The sequence below is a fragment of the Pezoporus flaviventris genome, unplaced genomic scaffold (genome assembly GCF_033815535.1).
Source record: "Pezoporus flaviventris isolate CSIRO_AGI_PZ_B2104156 unplaced genomic scaffold, CSIRO_AGI_Pfla_v1 ptg000650l, whole genome shotgun sequence".
NCBI classification, from domain to species: Eukaryota; Metazoa; Chordata; class Aves; order Psittaciformes; family Psittacidae; genus Pezoporus; species Pezoporus flaviventris.
This window is the reverse complement of record NW_026893196.1, coordinates 1-15,133: the sequence shown is the minus strand read 5'-3', so window position 1 is coordinate 15,133 and position 15,133 is coordinate 1. Positions and strand designations below refer to the sequence as shown.

Here is a 15,133-nt window from a genome sequence, read left to right as displayed (position 1 = left end):
TGAATCTACTGTGTTTTTTTTCACATGCAGCCTGCACTCTTAGATATCTCCAAAAAATTAGGCAGTGGGTACTGGGAACAGTTTTGGGGAGGGAGCGAAGTATAGAATCAGTTAAAATCAAGAGCTGGATCAATGGCATTCTGGCATAAGTATCTCTTCACATTGCCCTTAGCGAGAGCCCACACTGCATTAATAACATGAACAACCCTGTTGTTAGATCACTCATAATTTACATGTGCAAGTACAATAATTTGTTTTATTTTTTAGTACTGCAATAAATCTATGTTCATACTTAGAACTTCCAGCTAGGTCTTAGGGTGATTGCTTTTCTACATCACCTCTCTTTGCTTCCATCTGTTCTTTCTTTCTTTTCAACATTGTAATCCCTTAATTCTGTGCTTCCTACGGTTTTGGTTGTTTGTGTGTTTTGTTTCATTTTATTTTTTCCTAAAGGTACAAGTTCCTTTCTCAGCTTAAGTTATATTGGAATTTGTCTCTTGTTCTGTGCGTGTTGTTTTTTCTGTTTAACTATGCATGAATTTACTGTTGTGTAAGAACATATATGAAGCAACAAAAGGGAATTTCTCAATTTGCCTTTGTGAATTGTGAGGTAAAAAGGTGTAAAGAAGACTTGTCAAGGACGTCCTGGGATTAAAAAAAAATATATATTTATTTCAGCTATGTTTTGGTTTAGAGTGTGATTTGGAGTCATGGAAAATTCATGTTTTTTTCCAGAATGGAAGAAAGATCTTATGAAGTCGGATAATTCACTGGCTGAATACAGCCCAGACAAATCAGACAGGACAGATATAAGTGACAGCTGTTAAATGCAGGATGGAAACCAAAATCCAATGCAACTGAAGAAAGATATATCTTTGATAAATAGGATATGCCTTATAGTGGGCAACATGATTGGCTCAGGTATCTTTGTCTCTCCCAAAGGAGTTCTCATCTACAGCAGATCTTATAGATTGTCTCTAGTAATTTGGGCAATTGGAGGGATTTTTTTCAGTCTTTGGAGCCCTCTGCTATGCTGAACTTGGAACCACTATTACGAAGTCAGAAGCCAGCTATGCATCTATTTTGGAATCTTGGGAGCTTCATTGTTTTTATTCATTTGTGGACCTCACCCCTAATTGTTGAACCAACCAGTCAGGCAATTATTGCCATCACCTTTGCTAACTTTCTTCCCTTCTTGTGATCCTCCGTATTTGGCTTGCCATCTCATAGTGATGCGAAGGGTTAACTGATGTACAGGGGGGTTAGGGTGAAGCTGTTTGTTTAACAATGTTACTGCTTACTCGTGCTTACTCAACAAATACGTGCTCAACACTTATCGTGCTTGCTGGAACAGAGTGGGAGGACCAAGGCTATTGATAAGAGGAAGGAACAGTAACTCCTTTTCTCTGGACCCCTAAACCGACTGAAATCTGCTTTGTGGTTTGGACAGTGACTAAATCACAAGGGAACATGCGCAACGACTAGAGATGAAAACTTCAGGGAAGACTCGTCTACTTCATCTTGAGACCCTCGCCCATGACCACCAGGAGACCCTACACAAGCAAGGACCTTTTACCTCATTATAATATGAAGCGGGGATAGGTCATGAATATGTATAGGCGTGTTGTGTAACCTCATGAATATGCAATAGTTCAGAGGATAAATGTAAGCGGCGAGGAGAAGCAAGACACGCCAACCCAGTATGGGTGATAAGCAAACTTCTACTTTATTTGTGGCGCACTTTGCTTATATCCACGTGGTGTTTAGCCACGCCTCCTAGTCACAACAGTATTGGTTAGTTCTACACAGCTTCCTTCACATTCTCCTCCCACATTCGGTTTCCGGTTACCTGTGAGGCCTACACCTTGCTTTGCTCGCACAAGGCCTCTAAGGATCCATGGCCTTGCTGTTAGAGCCATTCTGCAACAATTCCCCCCTTTTTCTTTTGTGCGAGCAAAACATTGTGGGTCGTTCTGTTCACTTGTTTTCACCACGCAACTATAAGCAAGTCTAACAACTACAATGATTGAAATAACAATGATACATAAGCGCAGTCCTTCAAATAGCAGTGTTTTAAGTCAATCTGTAATGCCCCATGAGGACCACCATTTAGTTATCCCTAGGTCATTGCTCACTTGCAATTGTTGGGTAAGCTGAGCCAGGGTTTTCAGCTGTGCATGTATCGAATTAGAATGACCAGAAAGATTCATACAACACATTCCATCAAACTCTTCACATCCATGTCCCTGTTCCAACAACAAAAGGTTCTGCAGTGTTGCATGTCTTACAGAGTCAACATCAAACAACAAATGAGAAATTGCCTTTGATGTAGCATTTGTCTGCTTAGCAAGCCAGCAGCCTAGCTTGTTTAACTGAGCCAAGGCCCTGGCCGAAGTACTTACAGTGATTTGGCATATTATGATTGGATACATGTCTTGAAGACCCTTAGTGACTAACATATAATTGGTTAAACACAGGTGTGAGAACTCAACCTTGAAAGCTTGCCAACAGTCCACAGTTCTCATTAACTTGGTGAATTCCAGCCTCTTATCTTGCTTGCTCAAGCTTCTTCGGGCCTCTCATTGCCTTGCTGTATCTTTCAGGATTATTCAGAGTTTATGTACCAATTATGCACTCTCCCGTGAGAACACTGTCTCCACATCTCCCCCCTTTTGTTTTATCCAGTAACAAGTCGCTACTACAGCAAGGCACACACACATTTACATTAGCAGAGTAACTATTACAGGGTGCAGCAGCATGTTGAAGATGCTGATGGCAGTGAGGGACTAGTCAAAGAAATTTCTTACCAGTGGAATTCTCCCACCCTCTTAATTTGTTCCATTACCTGCTTTATAACACTACCATTGTATTAAAATCTTTCTAGCTTTTGCCTTAGCATTTTCTAGCAGCTACTACAAATTTCCATACTCTAACATCTCTTTTACAAGTGACAAATCTATACAATACAAGGTGCAGTTTCTTATTAGCAACTAGCTAGTAAATACAGGTGGTTTCATATACAAAATCACAACCTCTAATAATAGCTACTTTAGAAGCACACATATTTAGGATGTTACTTTTCATTTGCCCCCAAGTGATGTTTTGTAGTCATTCATTTTTTCTCTTCTTCTATCTCATTCTGCTTGGGGTATTCACGGTCAGCTCCTGTAGCTGAGTCATCAGGTTTTTCCATTTTGTCTGTCCGGCCCATGGCAAGGCTTGACAAACTTTGCAGGCAGTCGCCATGGACCTGTAGGCAGGAGGACACAAATATACCCCCTCCCCCAGGTTATCAGTTCTTGAGAAGCAGACAGGTTAAACTGCACATTGTTAACTGTCGAGGAGTTTGCTGCATCATTGCTCTTCCCCCCCCCCTTTTTTTTTTATTTTTTTATTTTTTATTTTTTTTACCCCTGCAAAAGCCGGCCTGCTTGGCAGCAGCTACAGCCGCCTGCCTGTTTCAGCATCAACTATAAATACCTGCCGGCAGCCGCACTTTTACATTAACTCTTTCATGCCCGAAATGTTAAACAGATACCCGTTGAAAGCTTTTACATGAACCCAGCAAGAAAAATACACAGAACACCGTCTGCCCTCAGCACATACACACACACACGCGTATGGGATCCCACAAGCACACGCCACACAACTACAATATTTGAAGCACAATATCCAGACAATCATTACTCCCACTACAGTTCCACGTACAGAACATGGCACAAGGACCCTGTGGAGACTGATAGCAAACCAGCTCCGAGAAGCATCACTGCAGTGCGAGGTGGCAGGCTCAACCTTAGCGGGCATCCCCGCAGAGGCTCTGCCTCCCCCACATAGTATGAGGCTTGGGCTTTTATACTGACCAAAATGCACACTCATTCTGACACAGGTGGCCAGCCTGTGCTGGAAGAAGTGGCCAGCAGTATCTACAAAGGTCTCCAAGGGTTGATAGAAACCTGGACATACTTATATTTACCAACTTCTAGTACATGAGTATCACAGAGAAACTGTATGGGCTCCCCCTGTCAATTGCAAGAAAAATCATAATATATACAGCTTGAGTATAAGAGGATTTTAACCCATATGTGGTCACTGCTTGTCAGGCCTCCTTAACTATTTTGAGATCAAGAGCTTCCCACTCTTTAGCCCCCTGCTGTGTAGTAAACACAGGATATGCAGAGATGCCCATTGCAGAAAATTCACCAGTAATGATCACATCTTTGGTTAACCATTGTTGCAGCTGAGCGTCTCCAGGGCCAGTGAGTCTGAGCAGACCGACCCAGGAGACGAAGAGTCAGAGTCTGGAAGCAGAGGATATAAATCTGGCTCGAATCCAGAGGATTCGGGGGCTGATCCTGGGCCGAACTCAGGGTCTCCGTTGCTCGCAGCTATGTCTTTCTTGTCAGATGTCTCTCGTTTGGTATGTGGCCATCTGCAGACCTGGCTCCTCCGTAACCGAGTTAAAAATTTCCACTCTAGGGCATAGTGGGTTGGAAAGGCTCGCAGTTCCTTTAAATCTCCCGCTAGCGCATAATCTCTATTTTCTACTGCGTTCTTCAAAATGATGCCCCAATCGATCCGGCGCCGAAGCACCACCCTCTTCCTTTCAGCTTCCTCGACATTTATCATGTGTATCCCTTCTAATATACTTTCTCTGTCCTTTTCAAAGTCCCTACTTTCAGAACTGGGGTGGTGGGGGAGCAGGGGGTTACACCTCCTCCACGGCACCTTCTGATGAAGAAGGGGGAGAAAAGGAAGGGGGGGGGGGGGGAAACCCTGTGCTCCCGCGAGTTGGGGGAAACGAGTTGTAATCTTCCCCCGGCTTCAACCGACCGGGGACGTCTGTTCCTAGTTTCTCTGTTGCTACCGCGGCAGTTTTCTTTTCTGCCTTGTATCTTTTTATACAGTTTATTACTTCTCTCCGTGGTTTACCGAGTTTCTTTGCCGTTTTATCATCATTAAGCATTGAGTCAAAGAGTTCATCACCAAACTTTCACCACTCACTCTGCTCAAAAGCTGTATTAGGATCTACAAAAAATCCCTTAGCCTTCCCTACATCCACTAGACCTGCTAGGTGCTTTAGAGTCTCAGGCTCAATTCCCCGCTTTTATGAAAAGCACTGTAATAAGTCCAGGGCTACCTCTTGGTCCATTTTCATGGCCGGCCTTTTCTGGATCGTCTTCTTCTGGATCGTCCTGTAACCTCGGTCTCCGGATCGGCCTCCCGACGCAGCAGTGTCTGGTTCGCCTCAGCGGCGGACTCCTTTCGGTTAGTCCAAGCACCCGGGTCCGTCACGCCACTGCAGCAGCATTGCCCGCGCTCCCCGGCCGCTGCCGCTGGCGCCGCTCATTCGCCCTTCCGGGTCCCTGATTCTCAGGGCCCTGTATTCTGGGTCCCCGTCAACCGGGGCCCTGTATTCCGGGTCCCCGCTAACCGGGGCCCTGTATTCCGGGTCCCCGGTAGCCGGGGCCCTGTAGTCCATGGTCCCTGTTCGGGCAGCATTTGTAAGCGGCGAGGAGAAGCAAGACACGCCAACCCAATATGGGTGATAAGCAAACTTCTACTTTATTTGTGGCGCACTTCGCTTATATCCACGTGGTGTTTAGCCACGCCTCCTAGTCACAACAGTATTGGTTAGTTCTACACAGCTTCCTTCACATTCTCCTCCCACATTCGGTTTCCGGTTACCTGTGAGGCCTACACCTTGCTCTGCTCTCACAAGGCCTCTAAGGATCCATGGCCTTGCTCTTGGAGCCGTTCTGCAACAGATAAATATGAAGGAGAACAATCCTGAGGTGCGCATGCCTTTGGAGGAACTATCCCCCATGCGCCTCAGCGCTGAATAAAAGCATACCTACTAGTCCCGGGTTCAGCATTAGCAGTCATTTTTCTCCCTCTTGGTAGCTGGTGCAGTTCTGTGTTTTGACTTTCGGCCTGGGAACAGAGCTGATAACGGTGATGTTTTGCTTTGGCCAAGGACTTTGTGAGCCTCCTGCTCTGCCAGGGAGGAGGGAAGTCGGGAGGAAGCAGAGACAGGACACCTGACCCAAGCTAGCCAAAGAGGTTTTCCATACCACAGCATGTCATGCCCGGAGTGGGGGGTAACTGTGAGTTACCTGGAAGGACACTGGGTCTTCAGGATGGGACTCATTTTTGGCAGTTGGTGTCGTATTCTCTCCCCTTGTTATTTTCTCTTATTGTTGTCGTTGGTGGTAGCGGTGGTGATTTGTGTTGTACATTGGTTGCTGGACTGTTCTTGTCTCGACCCGTGGGAGTTGCACTCTTTCGATCCTCCTCCCCATCCCTCCAGGAGCGGGCAAGGGGAGAGCCCCAGGGGGGGGGATTGATTGCTTCCAGCCCAGCATCACTCACTGGGAGTGAGTGAACAAACTGTCTGGCTAGACGTTAAACCATGGCACTACTTTACAACTTTAATGAGTTGTGGAGTCTACCTTTGCATCAATTTGGTGAGCCAGGCAGGAGACCTCTGCTCGGCTGCAGGATCGGGTGAGGGGTGGACATCCTAGGCGCTTCAGGCCGCTTGCCTGGAGGAGCTCCACTTCTCGTCCCCTCACTGAGGGGACAGACAACAACCTGTGCTGGCTGCAGAAAACGGTATGCTTGTAATTTAGGGGGGCTGTAAGTCGTATGCTTAGCCAGGGCTGCTGGTAAGCCACGCAGAGACGTCTGGTGCACAGCGTAGTCCCTGTACTGGGAAAGGCAGGGCTTGCCTGGTCTCTCAGAGGATCCTTCTGTTGTGGGGTTGCTGAAGATTTAAGAACAACACGTGCCAAGCGCTTGAGCCACGAAATGAAGGTACGCCACGTAGATGCTCATGTACCCAAGAGTCGGGCCACTGAGGAACACCAGAACAACCGACAAGTGGATAAAGCTGCTAAGATTGAAGTGGCTCAGATGGACTTAGAGTGACAGCATAAGGGTGAATTATTTTTGGCCCGGTGGGCCCATGACACTTCAGGCCATCAGGGCAGAAATGCAACATGCATATGGGCTCGTGATCGAGGGGTGGACTTGACAATGGACACTATTGCCCAGGTCATACACGACTGTGAAACATGTGCTGCAATTAAGCAAGCCAAGCGGTTAAAGCCTCTTTGGTATGGAGGATGATGGCTGAAGTGCAAATGTGGGGAGGCCTGGAAGACTGATTATATCACACTCTCTCTCCTGCTCTGAAAGACTGTTACAAGAGATGGAGCCCGACATTATGGACCGGATGAACTCAGCATCTTTACAGGGATTGGTCCATCGACTAAGGAATGAGTTCTCTCTCTTTGTGTGTGTGTGGATGTACATATATATATATGCGACAGGAGTGATGGCATATTGAAAAATGTGGGATCTGAGCATGACATGAATGGTATGGAATAAGGGGTGGATACTGTCCTGGGCTCAGCAGTAGCAGTCATTTTTCTCAGTCTTGGTGGCTGGTGCAGTGCTGTGGTTTTGACTTTCAGCCTGGGAACAACGCTGATAACACCGATGTTTTTGGTTGTTGATAAGTAATGTTTACTCTGCCCAAGGACTTTTCCGAGTCTCATGCTCTGCCAGAGAGGAGGGGAAACCGGGAGGAAGCAGAGACAGGACACCTGACCCCAACTAGCCAAAGAGGTATTCCATACCACAGCACGTCATGCCCAGTATATAAACTGGGGGCAGTTACCCAGGAGGGCTAGTTCACTGCTTGGGTCGGGCTGGGTATCGGTCCGTGAGTGGTGAGCGGTTGTATTTTCTCCCCTTGTTATTTCCCTTATCATTATTTTTATTGGTGGTAGCAACAGTAGTTTTGTGCTATACCTTAGTTACTGGACCGTTCTTATCTCAACCTGTGGGAGCTACATTCTTTCGATTCTTCTCACCATCCCTCTGGGAGTGGGGGGAGGAAGGGGGGTGAATGAGCAAGCGGCTGCGTGGTTCTGGGTTGCCGGCTGGGCTTAAACCACGACACTAACCAATGTTCAGCCTTCCACTCCCAGCAACTTAATACATTACTAATCATATCCAGAGCTAAGGATTTGGCACACAACATCAGCCCTGTCAGGCCAGGGAGAAGCACAGGCTTTAACAGAACAGCGAAATGAAATCAGCGCGGGGTACGTCTCAGTACTGATACCTACAGCAGGGCAGAACAAGCAGTTAAACCATAAAATGGACTGTTAAAGAAAGTTGTTCCACCTATATGAGAGTAATCTTGCTATCACATTTGTGTTACACATTAGTTACTGGACTGCTCTTGTCTCAACCTGTGGGAGTTGCATTTTTTCGATTCTCCTCCCCATCCCTCTGGGAGTGGGGAAGGGGGTGGGGGGAAGGAAGGAAAGAGGGAGGAAAAGGGGGGGGGAGTGAGTGAACGAGCTGTCTGGCTGGGTTTAAACTATGCCACACAAGTACCTCTGAGAGGAGCACCCTCTGTATCTGTCCTATCAGATATTGATAAGGAGGAGGAGATTGCTGTCACTGGCAACAAGGACAGATTCACATTCAGAGTTAAGAAAGGGTTAAAATAGAACTGCTGTTGCAGAGGCAGGCATCTGCAGCCCCTGCAGAGCAGGGTGAGCAACTGTGAGAGAAAAAAACAAAAACAAAACAACGGGGAAAGGATGGGAGCTCGAGCAGCTCCTGTGTTTGAGCATGGAATGGGTGCTGGGGCAGGCAAACATGCGGGAACAGACATGTTGACAGACATGACTGAGGGGTTGTTGAATAAATGTGGATGGGAGTGAAGGAGGAAGCATGGAGAGCATATAGGAATGAATAGGTAGAAAAGAAAAAGCTGTGTCATGCTATAGCCACAGCTGTGGTGGTTGCTTTGAACCTGGTGGAGGGGGAATGTCGGGCGGAGGTGGGGGAGTGGCCTCTTCTTCTGTGGAACTGGATCAGCGTGCATTCTATGGGGAGTTTGGAAGCTGGAAGTGAGACTGCCCTGGGAGGGGGAGTGCCATGGGGTTGCTCCGGTGACTGAATTGGAACTAGACTGACAGGGACCTGGAGAACCTACCCTAGTAGATCCACTAATTATAATGGAGCTAGGGAATGAACAAGAAAAGATTGAATTTTTAATAGACACAGGAGGAAAATATTCTGTTTTAAATCAAGCCCTAATACCTGTAGGAGATGATGGTAAAAAGGGCAACTGGCCAAGGCGAGAAGACATACTTTTGTAAACCATTAAAATATCAATTGGAAAAACAATGGGGCATTCATAAGTTTTTGTATATGCCTAACTCCCCAAAAGCTCTTTTGGGGAGAGATTTGTTAGAACATCTGGGAGCGACTATTACTTTCAAAAGAGACGAGATCACTTTAGAAGTAAACAACCAACAATATACAGAGATGTTAAGCTTAGTTAGTGAATTAACATTTTCTCATTCAGAAGCAGAACAAGATATTTAACTCTTCCAGGTCTACTTACATTGCAAAAATGGGAGAAAAAGTTTGTTTTCCCTCAGAGGTATATTAAACCAAACCTCAAGATACTCGGTGTGGTCTAAGGGTTGCTCTTGTGCTATAAATTCTGGTGTAAAATATTTTACAATAGCTTCTCAATTTAGACATGCATAAATACTGTGGTAGTATTTCAAAAGATCATTTATTCAAGATTATTCTTTATGCTCATGGTTAACTGTAGCTGTAGTAAAGCTGCTTTGAAAAAGCAGCATTTTGTATGCGCATAAAACGTTGAAATATTTATAATCAGCCAGCTCTGTTAGTCAATATAGAGGAACAACTGTCTGCCTGCTTCATATCAGGACTGTTCTGCTGTATCAAAAGAATGAAACTTTATGATTGCACTGTGTGTGTTACTTAATATTTAGGTATTTCCTATTAAAAGTGTTTGCATATGTATTTTACATTTCCAGGGTTGACGTTGGAAGACAATATGATGTCCTCTACACTTGCTGCTCAAAGAGGAGATTTGGCACCTTTCTCTTTAGTGGAGACATGTGATAGCAAGATTACTCTCATATAGGTGGAACAACTTTCTTTAACAGTCCATTTTATGGTTTAACTGCTTGTTCTGCCCTGCTGTAGGTATCAGTACTGAGACGTACCCCGCGCTGATTTCATTTCGCTGTTCTGTTAAAGCCTGTGCTTCTCCCTGGCCTGACAGGGCTGATGTTGTGTGCCAAATCCTTAGCTCTGGATATGATTAGTAATGTATTAAGTTGCTGGGAGTGGAAGGCTGAACATTGGTTAGTGTCGTGGTTTAAGCCCAGCCGGCAACCCAGAACCACGCAGCCGCTTGCTCATTCACCCCCCTTCCTCCCCCCACTCCCAGAGGGATGGTGAGAAGAATCGAAAGAATGTAGCTCCCACAGGTTGAGATAAGAACGGTCCAGTAACTAAGGTATAGCACAAAACTACTGTTGCTACCACCAATAAAAATAATGATAAGGGAAATAACAAGGGGAGAAAATACAACCGCTCACCACTCACGGACCGATACCCAGCCCGACCCAAGCAGTGAACTAGCCCTCCTGGGTAACTGCCCCCAGTTTATATACTGGGCATGACGTGCTGTGGTATGGAATACCTCTTTGGCTAGTTGGGGTCAGGTGTCCTGTCTCTGCTTCCTCCCGGTTTCCCCTCCTCTCTGGCAGAGCATGAGACTCGGAAAAGTCCTTGGGCAGAGTAAACATTACTTATCAACAACCAAAAACATCGGTGTTATCAGCGTTGTTCCCAGGCTGAAAGTCAAAACCACAGCACTGCACCAGCCACCAAGACTGAGAAAAATGACTGCTACTGCTGAGCCCAGGACAGTATCCACCCCTTATTCCATACCATTCATGTCATGCTCAGATCCCACATTTTTCAATATGCCATCACTCCTGTCGCATATATATATATGTACATCCACACACACACAAAGAGAGAGAACTCATTCCTTAGTCGATGGACCAATCCCTGTAAAGATGCTGAGTTCATCCGGTCCATAATGTCGGGCTCCATCTCTTGTAACAGTCTTTCAGAGCAGGAGAGAGAGTGTGATATAATCAGTCTTCCAGGCCTCCCCACATTTGCACTTCAGCCATCATCCTCCATACCAAAGAGGCTTTAACCGCTTGGCTTGCTTAATTGCAGCACATGTTTCACAGTCGTGTATGACCTGGGCAATAGTGTCCATTGTCAAGTCCACCCCTCGATCACGAGCCCATATGCATGTTGCATTTCTGCCCTGATGGCCTGAAGTGTCATGGGCCCACCGGGCCAAAAATAATTCACCCTTATGCTGTCACTCTAAGTCCATCTGAGCCACTTCAATCTTAGCAGCTTTATCCACTTGTCGGTTGTTCTGGTGTTCCTCAGTGGCCCGACTCTTGGGTACATGAGCATCTACGTGGCGTACCTTCATTTCGTGGCTCAAGCGCTTGGCACGTGTTGTTCTTAAATCTTCAGCAACCCCACAACAGAAGGATCCTCTGAGAGACCAGGCAAGCCCTGCCTTTCCCAGTACAGGGACTACGCTGTGCACCAGACGTCTCTGCGTGGCTTACCAGCAGCCCTGGCTAAGCATACGACTTACAGCCCCCCTAAATTACAAGCATACCGTTTTCTGCAGCCAGCACAGGTTGTTGTCTGTCCCCTCAGTGAGGGGACGAGAAGTGGAGCTCCTCCAGGCAAGCGGCCTGAAGCGCCTAGGATGTCCACCCCTCACCCGATCCTGCAGCCGAGCAGAGGTCTCCTGCCTGGCTCACCAAATTGATGCAAAGGTAGACTCCACAACTCATTAAAGTTGTAAAGTAGTGCCATGGTTTAACGTCTAGCCAGACAGTTTGTTCACTCACTCCCAGTGAGTGATGCTGGGCTGGAAGCAATCAATCCCCCCCCCTGGGGCTCTCCCCTTGCCCGCTCCTGGAGGGATGGGGAGGAGGATCGAAAGAGTGCAACTCCCACGGGTCGAGACAAGAACAGTCCAGCAACCAATGTACAACACAAATCACCACCGCTACCACCAACGACAACAATAAGAGAAAATAACAAGGGGAGAGAATACGACACCAACTGCCAAAAATGAGTCCCATCCTGAAGACCCAGTGTCCTTCCAGGTAACTCACAGTTACCCCCCACTCCGGGCATGACATGCTGTGGTATGGAAAACCTCTTTGGCTAGCTTGGGTCAGGTGTCCTGTCTCTGCTTCCTCCCGACTTCCCTCCTCCCTGGCAGAGCAGGAGGCTCACAAAGTCCTTGGCCAAAGCAAAACATCACCGTTATCAGCTCTGTTCCCAGGCCGAAAGTCAAAACACAGAACTGCACCAGCTACCAAGAGGGAGAAAAATGACTGCTAATGCTGAACCCGGGACTAGTAGGTATGCTTTTATTCAGCGCTGAGGCGCATGGGGGATAGTTCCTCCAAAGGCATGCGCACCTCAGGATTGTTCTCCTTCATATTTATCTGTTGCAGAACGGCTCCAAGAGCAAGGCCATGGATCCTTAGAGGCCTTGTGAGAGCAGAGCAAGGTGTAGGCCTCACAGGTAACCGGAAACCGAATGTGGGAGGAGAATGTGAAGGAAGCTGTGTAGAACTAACCAATACTGTTGTGACTAGGAGGCGTGGCTAAACACCACGTGGATATAAGCGAAGTGCGCCACAAATAAAGTAGAAGTTTGCTTATCACCCATATTGGGTTGGCGTGTCTTGCTTCTCCTCGCCGCTTACAAATGCTGCCCGAACAGGGACCATGGACTACAGGGCCCCGGCTACCGGGGACCCGGAATACAGGGCCCCGGTTAGCGGGGACCCGGAATACAGGGCCCCGGTTGACGGGGACCCAGAATACAGGGCCCTGAGAATCAGGGACCCGGAAGGGCGAATGAGCGGCGCCAGCGGCAGCGGCCGGGGAGCGCGGGCAATGCTGCTGCAGTGGCGTGACGGACCCGGGTGCTTGGACTAACCGAAAGGAGTCCGCCGCTGAGGCGAACCAGACACTGCTGCGTCGGGAGGCCGATCCGGAGACCGAGGTTACAGGACGATCCAGAAGAAGACGATCCAGAAAAGGCCGGCCATGAAAATGGACCAAGAGGTAGCCCTGGACTTATTACAGTGCTTTTCATAAAAGCGGGGAATTGAGCCTGAGACTCTAAAGCACCTAGCAGGTCTAGTGGATGTAGGGAAGGCTAAGGGATTTTTTGTAGATCCTAATACAGCTTTTGAGCAGAGTGAGTGGTGAAAGTTTGGTGATGAACTCTTTGACTCAATGCTTAATGATGATAAAACGGCAAAGAAACTCGGTAAACCACGGAGAGAAGTAATAAACTGTATAAAAAGATACAAGGCAGAAAAGAAAACTGCCGCGGTAGCAACAGAGAAACTAGGAACAGACGTCCCCGGTCGGTTGAAGCCGGGGGAAGATTACAACTCGTTTCCCCCAACTCGCGGGAGCACAGGGTTTCCCCCCCCCCCCCCTTCCTTTTCTCCCCCTTCTTCATCAGAAGGTGCCGTGGAGGAGGTGTAACCCCCTGCTCCCCCACCACCCCAGTTCTGAAAGTAGGGACTTTGAAAAGGACAGAGAAAGTATATTAGAAGGGATACACATGATAAATGTCGAGGAAGCTGAAAGGAAGAGGGTGGTGCTTCGGCGCCGGATCGATTGGGGCATCATTTTGAAGAACGCAGTAGAAAATAGAGATTATGCGCTAGCGGGAGATTTAAAGGAACTGCGAGCCTTTCCAACCCACTATGCCCTAGAGTGGAAATTTTTAACTCGGTTACGGAGGAGCCAGGTCTGCAGATGGCCACATACCAAACGAGAGACATCTGACAAGAAAGACATAGCTGCGAGCAACGGAGACCCTGAGTTCGGCCCAGGATCAGCCCCCGAATCCTCTGGATTCGAGCCAGATTTATATCCTCTGCTTCCAGACTCTGACTCTTCGTCTCCTGGGTCGGTCTGCTCAGACTCACTGGCCCTGGAGACGCTCAGCTGCAACAATGGTTAACCAAAGATGTGATCATTACTGGTGAATTTTCTGCAATGGGCATCTCTGCATATCCTGTGTTTACTACACAGCAGGGGGCTAAAGAGTGGGAAGCTCTTGATCTCAAAATAGTTAAGGAGGCCTGACAAGCAGTGACCACATATGGGTTAAAATCCTCTTATACTCAAGCTGTATATATTATGATTTTTCTTGCAATTGACAGGGGGAGCCCATACAGTTTCTCTGTGATACTCATGTACTAGAAGTTGGTAAATATAAGTATGTCCAGGTTTCTATCAACCCTTGGAGACCTTTGTAGATACTGCTGGCCACTTCTTCCAGCACAGGCTGGCCACCTGTGTCAGAATGAGTGTGCATTTTGGTCAGTATAAAAGCCCAAGCCTCATACTATGTGGGGGAGGCAGAGCCTCTGCGGGGATGCCCGCTAAGGTTGAGCCTGCCACCTCGCACTGCAGTGATGCTTCTCGGAGCTGGTTTGCTATCAGTCTCCACAGGGTCCTTGTGCCATGTTCTGTACGTGGAACTGTAGTGGGAGTAATGATTGTCTGGATATTGTGCTTCAAATATTGTAGTTGTGTGGCGTGTGCTTGTGGGATCCCATACGCGTGTGTGTGTGTATGTGCTGAGGGCAGACGGTGTTCTGTGTATTTTTCTTGCTGGGTTCATGTAAAAGCTTTCAACGGGTATCTGTTTAACATTTCGGGCATGAAAGAGTTAATGTAAAAGTGCGGCTGCCGGCAGGTATTTATAGTTGATGCTGAAACAGGCAGGCGGCTGTAGCTGCTGCCAAGCAGGCCGGCTTTTGCAGGGTAAAAAAAATAAAAAATAAAAAAATAAAAAAAAAAGGGGGGGGGGAAGAGCAATGATGCAGCAAACTCCTCGACAGTTAACAATGTGCAGTTTAACCTGTCTGCTTCTCAAGAACTGATAACCTGGGGGAGGGGGTATATTTGTGTCCTCCTGCCTACAGGTCCATGGCGACTGCCTGCAAAGTTTGTCAAGCCTTGCCATGGGCCGGACAGACAAAATGGAAAAACCTGATGACTCAGCTACAGGAGCTGACCGTGAATACCCCAAGCAGAATGAGATAGAAGAAGAGAAAAAATGAATGACTACAAAACATCACTTGGGGGGCAAATGAAAAGTAACATCGCTAAATATGTGTGCCTCTAA

At 47.3% G+C, this 15,133-nt stretch overlaps 1 pseudogene; it reads left to right on the top strand.

The window, feature by feature from the left end:
• Nucleotides 1-710: 710 nt before the first annotated feature.
• Nucleotides 711-1,250, top strand: LOC133264136 (Y+L amino acid transporter 2-like; annotated as a pseudogene).
• The last annotated feature ends 13,883 nt before the right edge of the window (nt 1,251-15,133 follow it).